At 41.3% G+C, this 22,282-nt stretch overlaps 1 protein-coding gene across 6 annotated transcripts in view; it reads right to left on the reverse strand.

Annotated features, from left to right (window-relative positions):
• The window catches only part of mef2aa (myocyte enhancer factor 2aa), an 82,002-nt gene that overhangs the window by 42,572 nt on the left and 17,148 nt on the right, over positions 1-22,282 (reverse strand). For 4 of the 6 annotated variants that reach the window (XM_056417625.1, XM_056417620.1, XM_056417626.1 and 1 more), the window contains exon 1: positions 14,614-14,738. The exons of 1 other annotated variant lie outside the window; for it this stretch is intronic. The gene's annotated coding sequence lies outside the window, so the exon portion shown is untranslated. Of the gene's footprint in view, positions 1-14,613; positions 14,739-18,801; positions 19,031-22,282 lie in introns of those variants that run through there. One more of the 6 variants, XM_056417621.1, reaches the window with a different exon arrangement.

Here is a 22,282-nt window from a genome sequence, read left to right on the forward strand (position 1 = left end):
ACCAATATAAAATGTCTAAACAACTGCATTTCCCATATGAGTACAAATGTAGAAAGGTTAACAACTCGGGCCATTAGATGCAGTCAGCAGTTGTGAGGCGAGGACGCCAGGGGCCGAATTGGCAGTGAAAACGAAAATGACCGGTTCCAGTGGCACACAGTCATTATGGGTTACAGATAGACTGGCATTATGGTGTCTGGCTGTCTGAATCGGGGCTCCACTGTAGGCAAACTTGACTGAGATCACCTCGCTAACTCCCCACGCACGGCTGTCTGCGCCAGGAAAGTAACCGCCTGAACCCTCACAAAGAATTTCCCCAAACCACATTAAAACAGACCAGGGAGAATGACGACGTTCTTGTTCATTCGCCGTTTCACACACACAGACGACGGAAATCGGGGGTGTTCAGCTCCCCAAAGAGATACCAGAGCCACCCTGAGAGCAGTCGTTTGTTTGCAGCATTGTGTTTGTTTGGTATTGAAAACCTCAGGGAATGTACTGGAATGACAGGGTTGCTGATGAATGACAGAAATACAAATTTCTCAAGCAATCTTGATTCTTTGTCTTTTATTTTGGGGTTATGGAGAGTCATTACTTCAGATGACACGGTGTCAAAACTGATTGTGTTCACTGCTTTATGCAGAGCAGCCAGAGATGAACTTGACAGACAGCTGACCACCGTGGTGTTTTTATATGGAGGTAAGGAGATAATCTCTTTCTCTGGCTGTAGTTTATTTAGAGCGGTTGTACCGTTTGCTTTTTATAGGTGGTTGTATGTAACGTTGTATTTGTTGCCTTTGAATTTTGATGCACTACTTGACAGCATTCTACTGTTTTGTCCTTGTGTCCTTGTGTCCTTATGTGTGAACTTGGTGTAGGTTAGAGGAGCTTATCTGAGGTGGACTCATCAGTAATCATTTCCTGAGACTAGTCTAAATTACCTTCAGCGAGTTCAGTTTGTGAATGTGTTCATCAATGTATCCTGAGCATGAAGCTGTACAACAGAAAGGCTCAAGACACTCTCACCCATCTTTCCTCTCTTTATGCAAACGAGCTGTCACAGCAGGACAGTTCAAGTCTACGGGCATAATAGACTGTGTCATGACATTTTTCTTACACAGATATGAAATGACAAGCTGAGAGGCCCTTCAGGCAGCAGGTGTGTCGCGTTCTTACTGTTGTGACTTTGTGTTCGTTAAAAGCTGAAACATCTAGCTGTGGTAACCGGCTTTTCAGGATTCTAATTATCACTCTATCTAATGCGGCCTTTGATCATATCACAACACACGTCATATTACCTCAAATCACACAATTTTGATCTCCAGAACTATGTGGGGGATTTCTCAGCCGGCCCCACTACCCAGATGGACATGTCAGAAGATTGTCAGATTACAAAAGAGAAAAATGTCTGCACTGTATAGCAGAGTACATGTTTGTGTGTGACACTCTTAAAAGTTAGGAGGGGACAGAGTATCTGTTTGTTGCCTCAGTCATGTGCTCACTGTGTGTGTGTGTGTGTGTGTGTGTGTCTAGAATCAGTGACGAGAACCAGCTTCATATAAGAATATAATAGACACATTTCTTAGCTAACAATAAATATACTTGGATTCAGGCCTTATCACATCAATGAAAACATAGTTATGAATATCATAATCAATGTTTGCCAATACATCTGACACTGGGTATCTTTTGGGGAATTGGAAGTTATCACTAGAGTGACGTGTGATTCCAGTGAATCATTTCCAGAAAGAAGCATGGCGTCTTCACTCAGGGACTATTTTTAGAGGAGTACTGAGGACTGATAGAGAGCATCATCACATGTGCAACGACAATCAGCTGAAGCTCAATATCAGCAAAATCAGTGGAGCTACCAAAGGAACAGGAGGCCGTCTGTCCTGGTCCTCAGCCAGCGAGAAGAGAGTGATCTCATTCAAGCACTTTGGGGTCCAAATGTGTTAACATGTTTGGCCAATAAAGCTGATTATAATGGAACAGTTGGAGCCATGACAGTGGACAATGCTTCAAAGATGGATGGTTCTGCGAAGAAGCTTGAAATTGTGAAACACGGATCCTTCCCTCACATCTTCAACCCGACATCACTGAAGATCGACACATTCCCCCAGTTTTCACTTTTGTGTCACCAATACAGTATCCAACTAAATGCCAAAAATATGGTCAGCATCTCCCCTTCTATTTCTGAAATATGGCTTTCAATATCTTTATGATGTCACATTAAAGTTGATCTTTGACTTTTTGAATATAAAATATCCCCACTTTACCCGTTTATCCTATTTTGTCATGATTAGCATTCTCATTCTCGAGTTAAAAACCTTTGACCACAAGAATGTCATCAATTCCCCCTCGAGTCCAGGTGGATGTTTGTGCCAAGTTTGAAGAGATTGCCTGAAGAGAAGCATGCTTAAGATATTGCGTAAACAAGAATGGGGCAGACAACCCAAAACAGAAAGCCTCCAGCCACCGCTGTCGATGTAAACAGGAACCCAAATACAATGATTCCCCATCAATATATCATATATATTATTCTGCTAATAATGATGGCAGAATAATAGTTTTTGTGATTAAATGTATACTGTGTTTTGTTTCACTCCATTAATGTACAGCAATAAGCTAACATGCACTTATTTTGTTTTTGATTGTTGTTTGCACTTTTGTGTAATAATTTTGTTGCTATTGTTTGGCCATCTCAATGGTCATACCCTGGTGAAATATTATTTACAAATGTAAGAATTAGAGCTACTGCTGATACGTTGCTACTTTCTGCAGTAGTCAGCTTTTTCTGTAAAACTAGAATAAATTGTAACATTGTACGTGGATCCCTACGTTGTATAACCGCATCTCACCACATACTCTTTTAAAAGCCCTTATGCTACACCTGGTCCACTTTGATAAAACAGTGCAGCACGTCTGAAAGTTGCTTATCAAACATTTCTAACTAACACATATATCGATGTGCAGCGAATACGTGGCCATAGGAATGACCACATCAGCGAGACAGAAAGTCAATATGACATGTCGAACTCAACAAGTCCATGCCTTACTGTACCTTCTGTTAAATACACTTACACGCTGAATCCCTGGAAGTAACTAAGCGTTACAATCTTTGCTGATTTGATTCTCCATGACGAGGTGTGAGACTGGTCAAGTGACAGGTGGGTCAGTCTGCCTCCTCCTCCCTTAACGCCGGCCATGGAGCGACTGGGAGGCTTGGTGACAGACCAGGCCCTTTCACAATCAATAAAACATGGTCAATTCCCAGTGTAATTACTGGATCCGGCACGTCCTCCTCCCTTTCTGCGTTTAAGTCTGTGCTCACTCCACACAAGGTTGAGGCATTTCTCCCTCAACTGTTGTCCTATATAAAAATGTAATATAAAATGACATTGTAGATTTATGTCTTCCTAACGAACTACTGCCAGTGTTACTCTGTACGTTTGTAACAAAACGGTATCAACGACACCGCTATAATCTTTCCTAGTCTGCTCATCTCATATGAATATATTGATTAATTCTATCTGACTTGTGTCAAAGAAGCTTCTACCATGCCTTCACTTCTTTGAAGGTGATGGACAGCAGCCAAAGTCTTGAGCACAGCCGTGACAGTTGCGCTTCCTGTGCAAGGCACTGTTCGCCTCAGTATCCTACCACGGCAGACAAGACTCAACTTCCTGCCCCTCAACTTCCTGTTATTCACGACCCTTTTACTCACCCCTCTGCAGGGGAGTCAAGGAGAGCCAGTCGGAGATGGAGAGGAGGAAGAAAGAGAGGGACCACCTTTGGGACACCCTTCCCCTCTGATCCTTCCCCTTATTATCGTCCTCACTGAGTCTGAGACTAAACAACAACAGAGGCTCATCTCCTGTGGCTTCACTGTGTGTGCTTATTATGCTTACTGGAAGGATCATTACGCAGGCTGGACGACATGCACACACTGCTCTCAGCCACTCACTTTACAATTAGTAGGCAGAGACCTTTCCTTGTTATTCAAACACTCAACCGGTTACATAAGAATGAATCACAGCTTTCACAATATGAGTAAAAATGCATTGAAACAACATGATTCGAAGAGAAGTACGTTTCTGATAGGGTACAACAGCCTCACGCAGTAATCTGATGCTTATTGAAATGTAGATGCTGTGAAATAATCCATGAAAACGTTCTGAAGTGTATCGAACTCACAGTGTCAACACTGTGGCTCAGTTCTGATTAGCTTCTGGCAGACTGGAGACATAAAGCGAAGCAGCATAAATCCACAGTTTTGCCGATTTGTTTCAATGGAGCCTTGACACCAGTGCAGTCGGAAATGAACATCCCCCTCTTTGTTCTCGCTTTCATCAGGAGGTGCTGTACCTGTAAATGGGGCTGTTGGCCTGAGGGGAGTGGAGGCAAGCCAGCCCTCTCACGCGTTTCTCTCTTTTCCCTTTTGTGAGAGCGCGCTTATCTCCCTCTCCAGCAGTGAAAGGCAGGATTGTGGCCCCAGCAGCACCACTAGTGTTAATGTCTCCTGATGCTAATCTGACACATGGCTGATCCCTCAACAACCACTTTCTCCATCCCCCTTTTTTCAATCCTCCCCCTTCTTTCTTTCGCCTTCCTGCGTTTTCTCATGATTTCTCACTTTCTTTTTCTTTCTCTCTTTCTTTGAACTCTTGTTATACATTACCTCACCTCAGTTTCCAAGGCAACTAATGAGATATAATTAATAAGAGCTATCGCAAGGGCATGCAAACAAAAAAGAGAAAAGGGGGCTTTGAGAAACGTAAAGAGTGAGCTGGGGCAGCACTTGCAGCACTTTCCTCTGTGAAGCATAGCTTTGGGTGATGTTTTTCTTACGGGAAAATTATTTTTAAAACATTTAAAGGAGAGGGTTAGTGACTATAATTTGAATACCCTGAAGGTGGTTTGCACAAAAGATAAACCTGCAAGCCAAAATGTTGAGACTGTGAACAATTTTAACAAATTCATAACATGCTTTCAGATTTAAAGTCAGGCTGTGTCAGAAGGAATATTATATAAGTCTGAACCTAATTCAAACTGTTAAGATGTAAAAATGCATTGTTTAAAAGGAGACAGTAGGGATAATGACAAAGACAGCAGCGAGAGCCTGCACTGAAATGGCAGCCAAGCAGACAGCGAGTGGTTAATCTGCCCTGATGACTGGTAGCTCAGTCCAACTCTCCAATGACCGAGCTGTAATCCCACATTGGATCGATGCAAGTTCAAACAATCCTCCATGCTGCTAGCACCTTGCTTGGGCTGGGGGATGGTGCTGTAAAACAGGGACCCGCAGACGGAAAGCTACTTATCACCTCCAAAATGGCATCAAAAGGAAAGAAAACCCCACAGGATGAACCTGCTCTCGCTGAGAAAATGTTGCACTGTGGGCCACGTTACAGCCAATTGAATGGAAATGATGTCACTCTTCAGAAGAATACCAGACATGTATCCAATCTAAAAAATATGAATGACGACAAGTGGATATAACAACCAATAATAAAGGGCATCATGTGCTGACAGCATTACCAGACAGACATCCTCCATCTCACTCTCACAGTGCTGTCAGGAGGACTATGCAAGGTGACTTTGACTAAGTGCCTTGGGGTTTCACGAGAAAACGCCATTGACATTACATTAATTTCATGTCTCTTTTTTAACTGACTTAGTGCCACAGAGCCCTGGATACCTTGGGAAAAAAATGAAACAGACATTTTTGCTTCAGCTGCGAGGCCGAGGCCGCCGAAATCTAGACTCCAGAAAGACAACAGTGACAAAAAGGTGACATGATCAGCGACATACTTTTTCCGTAAGAGTGGTTTAACAGGGAGGAGACATCTGCTCAACAGAGGAGGAGGAAACGTGAGGGAGAAACTTTCCACTGCACTTCATGTGTGTGTTTGGGTTTGATAGCAGGTGTGTGTATGGAAAAGAGACAGACAGAAAACAAGAGAGGAAGGGAGGGAGGGTCAGACAGCCAGAGTGGGAAAGAGCGACCAGTATGACTGTGTTAACTCTGTGGAAAGATGTAAGGGAAACAAGACTAAAAGAAGCATCCCATCCCACCTCAGTGGTAGTGTGCGGCAGCGGCGTTGTAACATAATTACTGCTGGGACACTTCTATTCCCAATGATCCATTTGCGTCAGTCAGGTTCTCGTGCCCAGCCAATGAATGGATTCTCCGTTTCTCAAGGATAAAGCAATGACCCTCTCCGAACAGTTATATCCATTTCATGTTGAAAAGCTACTCTGCTCCTCAAGGTAAATCCCTTGATGCATATTTCAGTCAAACTTTTTTGAACAAAGACAATAACTACGGTACCCTAATGAAAGAATAGGAGGATGAATTATGTCTAATAAAAAGTGAATGTGCTCGATAGCAGAGATCGTAAACATCAAGTAGAGTTGCTATAATGTCCAACTGGCCTTAGTCGATGCATCTAGCATTAACATTTGAGTCACTCAGCTAAGAATGCAAGTTTGGGAAGAATAACTGAGCAGAAAACTTCAACACGTCTTCTAAAGGCATTGTCACAATTCTTAAAGACAAACCAACTGGATAAAAGAATATTCTATCCAGCCCATGGCAAAATACTTTAATCTCTTTTTATCTAATCCAAGCAAAGGTGACAGCTGGAAATGACATGTTTACTAACTCAAATCGAGTTGTAATATATAATGTTACAGTATATACTAGAGATGTTACGATATATTTTTCACAGACTCGTTTTAGGCTGTATCGCAGGCATTGACGATCATTTTTTAATCAACCAATTTACAGTATGTTACACATATGTAAAATGCAATTGACAGACTACTCACTTCATATTTATGTCATCAGTTAAACAAAATATATATTTGAGGAAAAGCCCTCCATCACCAACATTCCTTCTGACAGTATGTCAGTTTACCAAGCCAATGTCTTGACGTGGCACGGCATCATTCACTCGTTCAGAATGAACACTTCCTGGAGCACACGTCGCTTGTTAGACGCCTGAATCTCGCAGTTCACTATTTCATTACTGGTGTAGCAAATATCTCAAGAAAGTTCTGTTTATCCAACGCTCGCAGAGAGACACACAAACACTCATGGATAAATAAATTAAAGCAGTCACGGTCCTCGAGGTTTATACATTTGCGTAGCATTACAGCGCGGCGCTGTGGTCTGATGGCATGTGACCATTTGCATGGTTGTCTATGATCAGATGGACCTCTCACCAGGGAACAATAGGAATGCCAACACCAGAGGGAGCTTCAGTCCCCCGCCCTCCAAGGATCCCTGCAAGCTGTGTTAAGTGCCATGGCAGGCTTTTGATGTTGCACAGACCGCAACTCAGAAATGGTAAACAGAAAAGATGAACCGAGATCTTCCTCCAGGGGGAATCCACACTGTAAGGATATTAGGGACGTCATGCATAATGTGTCTCAGCAGCAGCAGCGCATTTACTCCATCTCAACACATCTTTGGAAACACTGTGGATCCAGATTAGACACTGAGATTCCAGATATTCAACTCTCCCCCAGTGTTTGATGATCAGCAGGCAGATTTAACTAAACAAATAGTGAGCGCTGTAGAAAGACAAAAAAATGTTGGTACACGTAGATGTAGTCCATATGTTTCGGATTATATTTACTATCTGTCTTCAGAGAATGTCTGCTGTTAATGGAGAAAAAAATTAAAAAGCTCAAAATAAATATTTGATTTTCTCTCCATATTTGTATCTTCCACTCGATGCCTCTTTCCCACAGTGTTCCATTACATAAGAGGTTTATGCAATCTGAGCAGTGAGGATGACCATGAGTCATAACAGAGAGAGGCTAGCTGAGGAAGCATTGATTTTTTTTGTTCATACAATTTCATGTTATACAATTAGGCTGTTAATGATCTCACACACAGGCCTGTTATTCACACATTCTATTTCATGTAAAAAATGACCAATAAAGCAACGACTCATCCATTTGTGAAAAACACATTCAGGCTGGAATTGTGGAAATTGTAGAAACTGAATTTGTAAATGTTTGTCATGTTTTTGTCACTAGGTTTCTGTACGGTCGCACTAAGAGACAGTTTTCAGTTTTGAATGAGTCTGCTTTGAGTGTTTAACAGTAAACAGCAGTTTCAATAACAGAGAAAGCTCTGTTTTCACAAGGCAGATGGGACAAATGATACACAAGGCATATTGTAACTTAATCACTGATACAACTTGGAAAACTGACTTTAATCTGAAAGATTTAGGATCTCTATTGACATCAATAAACGGCACTTACTGAGAAAAATAACAATTTCTGCAGCTACGGCCTACGGTTTCTCCCAAATCAGATGATGTGTGCTTGCTGTCACATGAACACTGTGTGCAAACAGTGTGATAGAGAGAGAGAGGGAGTCAGACAGAGAAAGGGAAAGAGGGGGAGAAACCCCACAGGGCTTGCTGCTGCTCGCCTCTCCAGGAATCTTTTCAGTCAAACTGTTTGCTTATAGCCTCTGGTCCTGAACTCAGTTCTGAACACCTCTGTTTGTTGGACCAGCGACAGAGGTTGAGGGGCGGAGGGAAAGAAAATAAAGAACAACACAGTCTGACATGAACACAGGCTGGCAACGGCTCACTGGTGGAAACACTACGCCGTGTTCAACTCGATTTGCAGCCCACAGCACGCAGATGGAAAGTGGACTGGGAGAAAGGGAGAGACAGACGGGCAGACGCACAAACAGCGGGCAGACTCAACACCTCACTCGCAATCGCAGTCACACCATAGAGAGCTGGGATCTAGAGACTGGAGATGCAATGACAATACTTTTAGAATCGTCCTTGATTTTAAAAGTATCACTTTGACTGAATTAGAAAAAAACACTTGCGAGAGATTTTTAAATTGCGTCCACTTAAAGAATGAAGGAGGAGTAATGTTCACTCTTTAGGACGCCGTCCTAACTGCACAAGCCTGGAGATGATACCACGGATTATAAAAGTGATACTTGACCAGGTTCACACGTCCCCTAAAGTTGACGTGGTGTTTCTACCCAGAATCAACACACAACATGAACACAACGAACTGTACCTCGATCAATGGTGGAACAGTAAAAAGACTGAAAAAGTGTCTGAAAAAGCAGCTGCATGAAGCGTTGCAGTGTTCCCACCAGCGCTACGCCCCAACGGCAGAGAGGAAGACAACTTTGAACTACAAGTCAGAGCCCTGTGGTGGGCTGGGGAAGCTTCCAGAGGCCGGGTCGCTTCCCCTCACTGTTCATATGGCTGGTGTGCTGCAGAATAATGGGAGGAATCACATCCCCCCCCCCCCCCCCAGCTGTCTGGGTTTCTCAGACAAACAGAAAAACAACGATAACGCAAGCCGGACCTCCTTCCTGCGGCTCGGGGGCCATCGGGCCCGTCAAGCTGCGGGAGATTCAACTCTTCCTTCCAGCAGCTTCTGGACTTTGAGTCATTGTGCGGAGACGTGACACCGAGGTCTCACAGCTGTATTTACCACACCAGCCACTGGGGAACGCTTCTCCGCAAACTCTTTTTGGATATCTTGCATAATAGGAGGCTCAATTAAATGTTTCAAATCATCTTATTTTAGCACTTGATAACAACAGTGTGAACATCTTCATCTCACGGAGCTTATCAGACTTTGAAGAAAGTTTACTTTGCACATAATTCAATTGTTTGTTCCTGAAGCTTTGTTACTTCGGCTCTATTCAAAGTTAGAGAAGATAAATCTCCAGTGAGATGCTTTTTAAGATCTACAGTGGAACATCAGGAATTCAATACAGTGGGGTATCTTCGCAATCATGGGAGATCTTTTGATCTAGTAAATTAGATTATAATATATTCCTTTGATTTATGTATTTTTTTCAGTCTCATTAAAATTCACTGAAAATGCAACTCAGCAAAGAGATGTCTTTCTTAACTTCCTTTTCAACTATCGGTTTGTCTCCATACATGATTGAACTTAATATCACCAGAGTATTGAGTCGCAAAACAGTCACTCTGCTGTTGTTACGTCTCCATGACGGCAAACGTCCGTTTGATGTAAACAAAAATAGGAAAACAAGTTTAAAAACAATGACTAACCAAACCACAGGACACACACACGTTTGGTTTGCGTGCCCTGCAAATGTGACCAACTCACTTTTGAGATGATGTGATACTGTGGTTGTTCTTGCACTGCAGAGAGCAACATAAGGATGAGTAAAAGGGTGCTGACTTCTGCATGCTTTCACAGTCCATCCTCCCAAACCACACAGTGTGCGTGTGCTGTTCTTTCTCCTCATTAGAGAACGTGGCCTGTCAAAACCTAACACAGTCGCCAGCAACCGATGGAACTCAACAGAAATGGTGCTTTACAAACAGACTGTAACACCGCGATCACTAGAGAATACAAGAAAGTAACCACGGTGTTATTTTAGGACGCTACTGTTGCTATGTAACGCCACGTGTTTGTGTACTAGTATTCAGAGTCGCAGTCGGTGTCCGGTATGGATTTGGAGTGAGACGAGGGTTAGAGTGGCGAAAGCAGATCAACAGCGGGTTTAGAGCGCGGCTCTGCTTGAGGATCTTCCTGCTGTTCCTCCTGTGTGGTCCAGGTTGAAGAGGTGAAGAAACCTCCAGTGAGCCTCGTTTGGAAGAGGAGGGGCAACAGGGAAAGACGGTGCGGCTTTAAGCTGCTCTGCCCTGCTCAGCGGCACATGTGCTGAGTGAGCCGAACAGGGTGGCTTACCACCAGAGGTCGCAGTCAAGGGCAGGACAGTTGAAAGGTCACCGTTAGCAGTCTTGCTGTACAAACAGTGCCTCGGCGAGTAATACATTCACCCTCGGAGCTTACCACAGGCTATTAGAGGGCTTAAACAATAGATATGTAAGTGTTTAATGTTTAAAGTTGAATCTTTTTTATTTCAGTATCCCTGCCATTTATTTAGAGAGACATTTGGAAAGTGAAAAACAAACACTTATTTACGAAGTAATAACCTTAGTATGAGTTCTATCAATTCACACAATTATAGTTAAAACTGTGTTCAAATGTAAACACTGTATTTTAAGGTTTAAATGAACATTCCCGTAACCTAGAATCAACCACCCAATGTAAAACGGTGATCCCTGCACATGCAGATGTGGTTTAACACAGGCAGCACATGCAAACAGAGGAACTAAACCCGGGACCTCTTGGCAGTGAGGTACTCGTGCTAACCAAGGCCCACAGTGACCTATATAACATTAACCAAACACAGAGAGAGACAAATATTATGTAGAAATGTGTCACTCGACTAGAACATTATCCGAGGTGTTCTGCTTTAAATGTACAGTTACGGTCTGAATAATGGTTTTCTGTTAACAAACTGCCAGCTATCTGTTTCCAAAAGTCTTTTCTCTTTAGTCTACAGGGGACAGTTTACAGTTAACCGCGGTCAAAAACATTATCTGCCAGGCTCAAGATTCTGCATCCAACCTCCAGGTCTCACAGGAAAACGCTGGAATCTCCATATTGATGATAGAGCTCCAATACACAATGAATCATTTTACGAAGATGCCGAGTGATCTTAATTGTCTTTTCTTATTTAGAAAGCACCAGTTTGTAAAGTAACTGCACAAAGAAAAAAGAAGAAAGTGTTTCCAAACACCTTAGTGTTACTTACTTTGAACTTATGCAACTTTTCTGGCATTTATGTTTCTAAAAAATAGCCACATGAAACTGTATTTATTGTTCACATTCTTCACCAGAAATGTAAACAGCACGCAATGCTCACTTTAAGGTAACAATCCATATTATTTAAATAAAGAAAAATAGATTCACAATCATGTTAACATTTTAAAGAAAGCATTTAGAAAACAACGGTATTACCCATAAATCGCTGGAATGTTCAAACACATTTTGTAAAAAAAGAACATCTTGGCAACCACACAATGAAAGAAACATGATCCTCTTTATTGGACCAAGTGTTCGGCTTCTATCTATTTTTCACATGATACATCCTTGGCTTTCAGCTTTCTGGTGTTTTTGACCTCCTTGGAAAAATGTCCTGGGAGGAGGAGAGTGGAGGAGATAGACTTTCACTCAGTGATTCAGAGGCATCGTGTAAACGCCAGCATTCTCTTTCTGACAACCAGCGTTAATTGCAGATCCGACTCGCCCACACACTCCACATTTCTCCTGGAAGGAGAAGCTGAGACACTGAGATTGAAGTGGGATGAGGAGTGCAGTAAAAGATGCTGCAGCTGCCCGTTCCTCACACCGTCACCACCTCTCATTTCTCCCTTTCCACTGAGAGCTTGTGCTAAGACGCTAACACGCACTTACTCACATTTACAGAGACATGCAGGTTCACACAAACATACCATGTAACAAGGCTAAAGCATTTAATAAACAGTGGTAGTCATCGTGTAAAAATCCTCCATCCATTTAGCCTCATCACCATATCGTTGATTAAACGATAGGCTGGAATCTGATGGATATTTTATCAAACCTCGGTGTGTGTTTGCGTGATGGCAAAGGTAGCGCGTTCGGGGTCTCTGAGGTTAGAGCAACAGTTCACTGCATGCATGAGAGATACATTTGTGTTTGTCCTCTCTGCGCCTGCCTTCACACACACATCATATTCATTCCTTCGACTAATACGCAACATAAATTGTTCAAATGACATTCATTTCAGCAGCGCTGGAAGAATCCCTCATCCACACATTAGACATAAGAGCTCACGTGATGTGGATCATGAGCAACAAGGCCCATTACTGGCGAGGCCAGGGGCAGTACAGAAGCTAATGACTGCAGATTGAAGGTTTTTTTTACTGCTTTGCTTCAGAAATCAAAGGCAACCAGCTGGTATGGTAATGTACATGCCGTCTGAGCAGCAGTAACATTAAATGGACAGTGAAAAATACAAGCATGCTTTAATACTGATGCAACAACTCATGTCCCTAAAGAATTACTTTAACAATACAAGGTGTCATTGGTTTGCCCTGATAACTGAGGGATATACTTGAGGTAGTAACATATTTACTGCTGGGGGGATGGCAAAGACATCATTTTTAAATACATGGAAGTAAACAATACACAGAATATACATCTTCTATAGATGCTGATGCAGTTTGGCTTTGACAATCTACAAAATATACTGTATTTGATCTGTGTGGTAACGCAAAACACACTTTACTAGTCGGACAACCTAACAATTTCCAAAGAAATAATTAACTTGAGAAAAAAAAGTAAATAGAGTACAATTTCAGGTTATGATGTCTTTATCTGCCACAACTGAATATAATCGACCCCTTCTGTACAATATTAATGAGACGTGTATAGTGTAAGCATAGACTAGAAAACATTTGAGAAGGTCAGGTTACTGATGGCCACTGTCCACTCTGGCGAGAGGTTAAGGTCACAAGAGTTCCACAGATCCAAAGAACCAGCAGACAGCAAAGATCCTCTCTCATAAGCTGTTAGCAGACTGACCTCACAGCTTTCCCAAAATTGACTGCACACCGTCCCATAGTCTGTCAGCTTCAAAAATAAAAAAGATAGGACCTTAAAGGAATCTATCAATACAATAATTATCTCTAAACTATGTAACATTTAGTAGGAACATTTCAGCAGAGCTTATTTCAGTTTTTAACCAGCAGTTAACCCCCCTCCCCATCATCTACTAAATAAACTCATGACTTTATAATAAGGAATATGTTCTATCAGGTTTAAGGGCCTGATTCACTTTGTATCGTGTTAAAGTGACAACATAAAATGAACTTATGCTTGATGTCATGCAGCTATTGTGCTTGGCAACTCCTCTTGTTATTGAGTATTTTGCAGGTATACAGACACCACCGACAACAGCATGTATGGCAATAAGCAGTGAAGGGAAATCACCGTGGACAGGCTGACCAGCACCATCTAGATTTCAGGACGAACTATTTCAAGCAATTTTCAAAGATGATGAGCGCCAACATGCTCAAACTCATAACTATATAATACAAAATGTTGACTGTATTTTAAGCACAAGTGTGGAGGCAAGGTTCACGTGTTTTTAGAAGTTGTGATAATGTGCATACAACCGCTTCGCTGTAAACTCAATACAGACTTTAACTTCTAGGACTGTAAACTGTAGCCTGCTCTTGTTGTGATAGATCAACGGTGTTATTATATACACTTTGATTTATATTTGACCCAAAGCGATGCGCCAGTTTTACAAAGTCACAGTTTGACAATCCGCACTTTCGATCCCAAGATTACATGCGAGTGACTTCAAAGACTCGTAATTTACAAATGAACTATCTTTCATAATCTACAGTGAGGCTTGTCACCGGCGGATTACTGTTGACGGTGATTCCCGTAAAAGTTTCTCGCATTTGGGCTGATATCAACAGCGCGCGCGCGTCTGACTGCGCCCTTACACACACACTCGGCCGTTTTACGTGAGATCTAACTGATAAATCAACATGACTGATGTTAATTGCCACGGGATTGCAATCTGTAGCCTGTCTCCTATTCACCTCGCACCCCGGAGAAGATACATAGAGAGATAGATAACGTCTACGTCTCCCTCTTGCGCTCTTCTGCTCTCACCGGAGCTCCAGTCCCGCTGACCCGCTCCGCAACATTGTTTCTATTTCCGTTACTCACCTTTACTCCAAAGTCAGTCGCCGTGTATAGACACTCTATATCGGTGGCTCCAGTGGATAAACGTAATTTCACTTCACATTTACACGCTGACTGCTATTTTAGGGGGAGCTGACAAACTCAGAAAAAGCCAGTCTCCCTCTTGTCAGCGAGAGACTCCTCCCCTTCTCTGACGAACTGCCTCTCTCTCTCTCTCTCTCTCTCTCTCTCTCTCTCTCTCTCTCTCTCTCTCTCTCTCTCTCTCTCTCTCTCTCTCTCTCTCTCTCTCTCTCTCTCTCTCTCTCTCTCTCTCTCTCTCTCTCTCTCTCTCGCACACGCACAAACCACCGTCAAAACACTAGAATAAGTAGTACACATGTAAATAAAAACGTTTACAAAATAAATAAAGCCACGTATCTCATTTAAAGTTTTCTGTTGTTAGCCTTTATATATATATGCTACCTTTTGTGTTAATGTATTGCTGTTATTTGACCCGCGTCATAATCATTATAACAACAACTTTGTTCCAGACAGCCCTGTGGATGAGTCAGTGACAGCATAAAACAGACTAAACTTTGGCAAAAAGAACGAACAAAAACACAAATGCAACGATCTTAATCGAAGACAATAATCACCGAAGTACAATGTGTTTTCTTCAAGACTGACTTCACATTCGGACAACTACTTTCCCAAATGAATTGGCTTGGCCTCATCACGTTAGACACATTTGACGTCACATCTCTAAGACAACAGCAATGGAATGTGTCTTAAAGGGCACGTCCCGTAGCCAATACGAATCTTCAGCGTCTGTTGAGCAGCCAATTAGAGGAGTGAGGCGGGACCTGGATGACTCGCACATGAGCATGTCACGTGTACGTGCAGGATAAGAGGAAGTGGGTTGCTTCACTTGCTTGGCTCATTGGACTGTTTACACTGGCGTTTGGAAGCAGGTGCGATAGAAATTGAGCACAATTAACATCCTCTGTTTCAGTTATGTATTTAATATGAATGAGAGGCACGTGTGGCCATGTTTAGATAAAGTCCCTACATGCACATGGGCACATTGTATAAAGAAATGTGGCAGTTTAAGCCATGTCTAATTAATATGGCTATACTATTCCACATAGGGCATGAATGCAGAGTTACAAAGTAACAAGGTAAATGTATGAAAGTATAATCAAGTATTAGTAATTTTCTGCTACTTTACACTTCTACTCCACTAAATAGTTTTAGTCCATTTTGTACTTTGACAAGCCTAAAGTTACTGTAGTTTAAGATTGTATATATATTTATAAAATCGTAATAATGTTTTTTACAAATCTACTCAAACACAAATATGGTCATTTTGTCTCCATAATGAGTGTTTCTATATTCTATATGACTTCCTCATTTAGGTCAGAGGACTTTAATGACACCTTACTGATTGCTGCAAGTGTCACATTTTTAAATACAAAGAGTTACCTGACTAACTCGCTTCGTTTTTTTATATACCCACATCTCTTTCTGTTTTAGAAATAGCAGCCGAAGCAATCTGGTGTCCCTGCAAACAGAATCAGTGACTTGATGGCACCATTGCACCGGCTGAGGAGTAAAACAGTGTGTGATTGTGTTGGCATCCTCCTCTAATGGCTTCCTGTTACATGACACTGCATGCTCACCAATGAAGCGAAGGAGTTCTCACAAAGCATAGCTCCTGCTGTATATAGCTAATTTGTATTAGTCTAGTAAAGCCGGGTCCCTGGTGTATTGTGGTACCTTTTTCACCAGTTAGTCCCAGTCCCAAAGGAAAAGTCTTCCTCATCCTACTCAGGGCTCAGGGCCACGGAGTCACCACTGCCCTTAATGGATTTTAATACCTGTTCAACACAGTTCCTGCATTACTTAAAATTACACACACACACACATACATATATATATATATATATATTTGTTGTATACACAACAATATATACAATACACTACTTTTTTATTTGTTTTTTTATTTTGTTTAAATTCCCATCACATCCTGAAAGTATTTAAAGAATAAATTGCTTTGACAAAAATAAATGACAAAAGAATCGTTGTTGCTGTCGCAGGAATACAATAATTTAATTTGGCCCAACTGTAATGATTGGATAGACTTCCTGCCTACCTTCCTGCACGTATTCGGTCCGTGTACTCATTGCTCTTCAGTAGAGTCTTCAGCAGCTGTGAGTACTAAGAATAGCCATGTTCGTTTTTTATGTTCATAATGATAATTGTGGGGCAGTGTCTTTGGAGGGACGCCTGAATGAAAGGGCAGACAATGTTGCTGACTTGACACCTTTCTTGCTAGATGTTGCTACTTTTGGAGCTAGTGCTTCTAGCTACTTTCACGAGAAAAGAGTTTGCAACACTGGGCTGTGTTGCAAACTGGATCATTTAAAAACGATATGATACTCTTGCTAGATTCTCAAGATTACCACCCCTAGCTTTCATCCAGCACTAAGAAATCTTTAAATTACATGATTGCAGGTAAAAAGCAATTGCCTGATACTCTCTTGAGTCACTATGCAGCTCTGAATGCATTTCAGATGCACCATCTTATATCCCTGAAGCATGCTGTATTGGTTCAACAACAATGTGAAGTGTCCAACAGATCACAATGGTCTTTATGTCTGAACAGAAAAGTCCTGAGGCGCCTGCGTAAAGTCGACAAACCAATATACCATATTACCTAAAGATACGGCTGACTCCCAATGTTTCAAACCCAAACTAATATAAAACGGGATTACCCTAAACAGGTGGGACATGAAAGCAAACTCTCAAGTGAGTGAGAGCTTGCTGTAGGATAGTGAGGTATCTTGTTCATTCTGGCATGGACAGCCTCCTTTAATGACACGGCTGCCAGTTCGATCTTCTGCTCTTACGTATGTCAACGTGTCCTTAAGTGAGACACTGAACCCCAAGTTTCTCCCTGGATGCTTTGCACTGCTCCTACAATGCTTAGGATGGGTTAAATGCAGAGGTCACATTGAATGTCTACCTGTATGTTTGTGATGATTGAAATAAAGTTTAGGTTCAGAAAAATCAAAGCAGAATTCTTTCAATATAAACTTTTCTCAGAATTACAGAGATGATAATAGCATTAATTCAGACAAACAGAGCAGAACTTTTCCAAATGAGGGCTTTTTAGACTTACTCTTGTTAGAGCACAACGTTGTTCCGGCAAAAACTTTCCTCAGAATTACAGACATAATTATATCAGAAAAACGGGCAAATAGCTTTTATTTTTCACAAGTGACTCAGAATTAACAAATAAAGGTTTTAGCAAGTTTACATCAACAAATGTGTTTCCTTTATTATGTAGATGTCTAAAATTGCATTCCATGGGACACAAAAGTACTGATTTCAAAGTGCAACACCATTAAGGGAAATTGGCCGCCTACAGGAGGAACAGGACACCAGCTCTGATAACTTCTGTTCACACTTCGACTCAAGCCCCTCATGCTTAGTTACACTCATCTAAATGTCCCTTCTCAAGACGCCATTCATACTGATGCAACATCATGTGAGAGTAGTATTCTAATAAGTAAGCTACATCTGCAAATTGTTTCCCTTCTTCTTAAAGTATTTGGTCCAAAAGTGAAAGCATATTGGCAACATTGCATTATTTAAGAACGTTCAATATTTTTAATAAAAACAACTGACAGCAGTTGCTCACACTTTATCGTCTCACATATGCATACAATTCTTAATTGTCCTCTGCATTGTGAGTAACGATAGTCACAACAACAAAGAATTAGACAGAAGCCGTCCCCAGCTGTTTTCTTGGAGTGTTTTCAATCAGCAAAGCTTCTGCTGTGCGGAGGTTCTCAGTGATTTCATGCTGATGCCAACTGACAGTGTGGATCCAAATTGCTCTCAGCATCTCCTTTAGCAGCAATCTTGTGTCGACATACACCCCTGCCTCCCATCTTCCCAAAATGATGCCGGCAACAAAACAGGGATGTTGGCAAAAAAAAAAACAACACTACGCTAGTGATTTACATGCTCGTTAAGTTTCACCTCAACATGACGCTTACAGTAGATGTGGTGGGAGAAGTTCTCAAATTCACATAATCACTCGAGGGAGACGTCACTAGATGCACTATATAAAAATAAAAAAAATCTTTAAATGACAATAGTGTTGATTGGCATCACAGTTCCATCATGTGCAAGGAGTCAAGACATGTCCTGACACCTGTGTCTCACCTGTTTGTCGTTGTTGTTCACAGAACCTGCTGTTTCATTCTCTATTACACCCCCCTACATGTTTCTTCCTTCCTTTCTGTCTACAGCACTTCCTCTTCTTTCGGCTGCCTTTGTTTCACTCTGTGCATTAATTTAGCTCAAAGCCAGACCAGCTGGCTTTGGATGCTTCCCTCAGAGCCCGAAGAGGCCCGTCTTCACACGATGTTCCTCTGCTTGTCCCTTGGTCTCTCTGCAGGCAGAGAGCAGGGGGGGCAGTTGTTAGAAAGGTAGAACCCCAGATGGACATATACATGCCGGGCATGCGTTATGTGAGGAGGCTTGGCTCAACGCTCTCTGGACCAGCCACTGCTGTCAGTCATAACCACAGAAAGTGTTGAAGATGTTTCCTTCCTCCAACAGAAGGCTGGGAGACAACTTCATTTGTATTGGTTTATGGTCAAATAGACATTGATAAAACAAGGTATACATGTAGATGACATTGTTTTTAAACTTTCTTTTTCAAATATCTGTGTCAGTTAGATTTATTTTTTATTTTTATTATTGGTGAAAAATGTATTTTGTATTACATAGTAAGCGATGCATTTCAACAAGTTACACGCCAAATAACGGTTTGTTCCAGCAGGGCTTTGATGCGTGACAGCTGGCATTTCCAACATTGCACCAGACCACAAATAGACCCAGACACTCTTTCTCTCCAATTAAAAAAAGGGACTAAAACAGTCGTCTCATGCAGCAAGCTTTATTAGGCTATATAAGTCAAGTTTGATCTACAATACGATAGCGGGGAAAGAAATAGATGTTTATTTTGTAAATGAGAAAAGCACAAACAGATCACTGAGTCACACAACTTTCTGAGACAGATGTCTGACCGCCGAGTTCTGAAATAACATTTCATTTTCCGAAGCTCATTAAAACGGCCTTTCTGAAAAGCCCTCAACACATCTCACCAATCGCTGGTCCTCCACTCACTGCACACAACACATTCAGACTTGCGACAAACACTCCCAACAAATGCCATCCTGCGGTCTCAGTGACTTTTGAGATAATGACTCTGAAATATAAAGTTACTCATTACATACTCTGCAGTGTTCCATACATAAGCACTCGTTTATTAAACTAATCTGCAAGTAGTGGTTAAACTAAATTAATACAAAATTATTAAACATCTGGAAGGGTCATTACAGGAAAATACTTTCAAGTGTGTTCAATAATTTAATAGATGTTTTCAAAGTGCTAAAACTCTCCATTCATTGTCATTTAAATCATATTAATGGCACAAAACATTTCAAACAAAGTAATATCTGAAGAGAACACGTTGTATAATCAAGATCAAGGTCTAAAAATACTTCATGTCTCACATTTTGGATCTCTTCTCTCTTTGCCCATTTTAATTAAAAGTAACAAATAGCATTCAACTGTTAATTTGAGCGAATCACACTTGAAATGAAAACCCTCATGATTTCAGTTCGCTGAGGAAAGTGGAGCAGATAACACCGAGCTACGAGATCTCCAGTGAATGCGGGTCAGAGAAGAAGTGTCCAGTTAGCTTTTGTGGTCAACTGCAGTCAAATGTTCTTTGAAAACCAAGGAAATGGCATTTAAGTGTATTTGTTATTCAGGTTTAATGATAGACACAACTTCTCAAATGTTCCGTGATGTTTTTCATCTTGTTTATATCTCACTTCTGTACAACTTTGACGCGCCGCAGTAGGTTTTGTTGAGCGTCTGTGCTCTTCCTGAGGCAGAGAACGACAGCACAAAGGTCCTTGTGATGAGTTGATGATCTCTCTTGAGATTACCAGTCTCTTGGGTTTCACAAAGTATTCTCCTCTGTTTATCACACTGCTGAATAGTCATCTACTGCAAGGTGGAGTAGTTTGCTTGATGAGCCCTCGTTTCTTTTCCTGCAGATGTACAGAGATCCGCTCTTTAATTATCTCCAATATTCACATGAGCCTATAGCTCCATTAATAAAACGTAGTCTCCGCCGTACTGAGCTCATTAAAAATTGAACAAGGTCAGGAATGAAACTGCTCTTACCATTATTCATTTTGTCCCTAATTTCAAGTATTATTTAATTAATCACCTGAAATGACTCGAATAATTCACAGTGTCATAAGTTACTGGGAGATATTAGCGGGTTTCATTCTTACAAACACACATTTCATTTGTGAGCAAAATGGAACAAGACACTTTCTGTAATTTATTCCTTTTTTAAAGTAAGAGCCATCTGTACATGTCTGAGATTGCCCTTATTAAAAAAAAGAACATCCATGATGCCTTTTCTGGCGTTTATGGGATAGAACATTGATGTTCTATGAGGCATAAGGATCATTATGCATTTCACTGTTGGCTAATTTCACAGATTTTCTGACGATGATTGCATCATGAGAAAAAACCTTGTTGTGTGTGAGTGTGATTTTCTGACATCCCAAAAGCCAGTCAGCAGGTGCCATCACTTCTCATTCCCACCATTTACAGTGTAAAGACATGTTGAGGACGAGCAGGATCAAGGGAGACTGCCACAGGGAATGTGTGGGAGAGACCACTCGAGAGTTTCTGCCTTTCAGCCAGTTCTTCTTGGCATTTTAGAAACGATTCCACATAATGCGACTGCAATTCAGTTTGTCAGACTATATAGCACCAAAGCTAAAGATATCTGAATATACTGTTACTGTTCACCTGTCGGCAGCCGTAAGAAAATAAACATCAGTTTTTCTCTCTAATCCAAATGATTTGATTCTTTTTTTTACCGTAGATCTTTTTAACTGATTGGTGGTGGCACACAAATTAGGTCTATTAGAAAGTACAAGAAAAGAAAAAAAATTCAAAACACAAAATAGTTTCTTATCTTAACTTTTGTTTATCATGTCATATTCTCTAAATTGCTTCTTTACTGCTGCTTTTGAAGACCAGCACAATATTAAATGCATATTCCCTCACAATAACTCTATTACTGCTCGGTTGATTTCTAAAAAACCTACCCTATCACACAATTGTAGGTAGTAGATGCCCAGTTCTCACTTAGTATTATGACTCATACCAGCGCAACTCTAATCCACAAGAGATAATTTGGTATTCATGTTTTACAAATGTGCTTGAGAAAAAACCCTATATCTTTTTGGCAAGTGCAGTCGAGAAAGTCGCGCAAGCATGTCATCCACCGTGAAAAGGCAGCGGGATGGTTGAGTAAAGCGGGGCTTTGTCTTCTGACTTCAGCCTGAAAGACACTGCTATCATCAGCTTTCTTTGTAGCAGACTTTGTCTTTCCAGTATTTCACTGGTTTCTCAAAGGTAAATAGAGGCTTGACTCAGTGGGGCACATGCCGTTTTCCTACAACAGGTAATAAATTAGCGTGTCAGGCCTGCGCGTCACAGATTAAACATGCTTTGTTTGGGATGATTTATGAGTGCGATGCTGTGCTGGGTGCACTTGGCTGTGAGGAACTGAGGGTTTGATGGTGGTGAGGGGGTTGAAGGT

Source organism: Pseudoliparis swirei, chromosome 6, assembly GCF_029220125.1.
Source record: "Pseudoliparis swirei isolate HS2019 ecotype Mariana Trench chromosome 6, NWPU_hadal_v1, whole genome shotgun sequence".
NCBI classification, from domain to species: domain Eukaryota; kingdom Metazoa; phylum Chordata; class Actinopteri; order Perciformes; family Liparidae; genus Pseudoliparis; species Pseudoliparis swirei.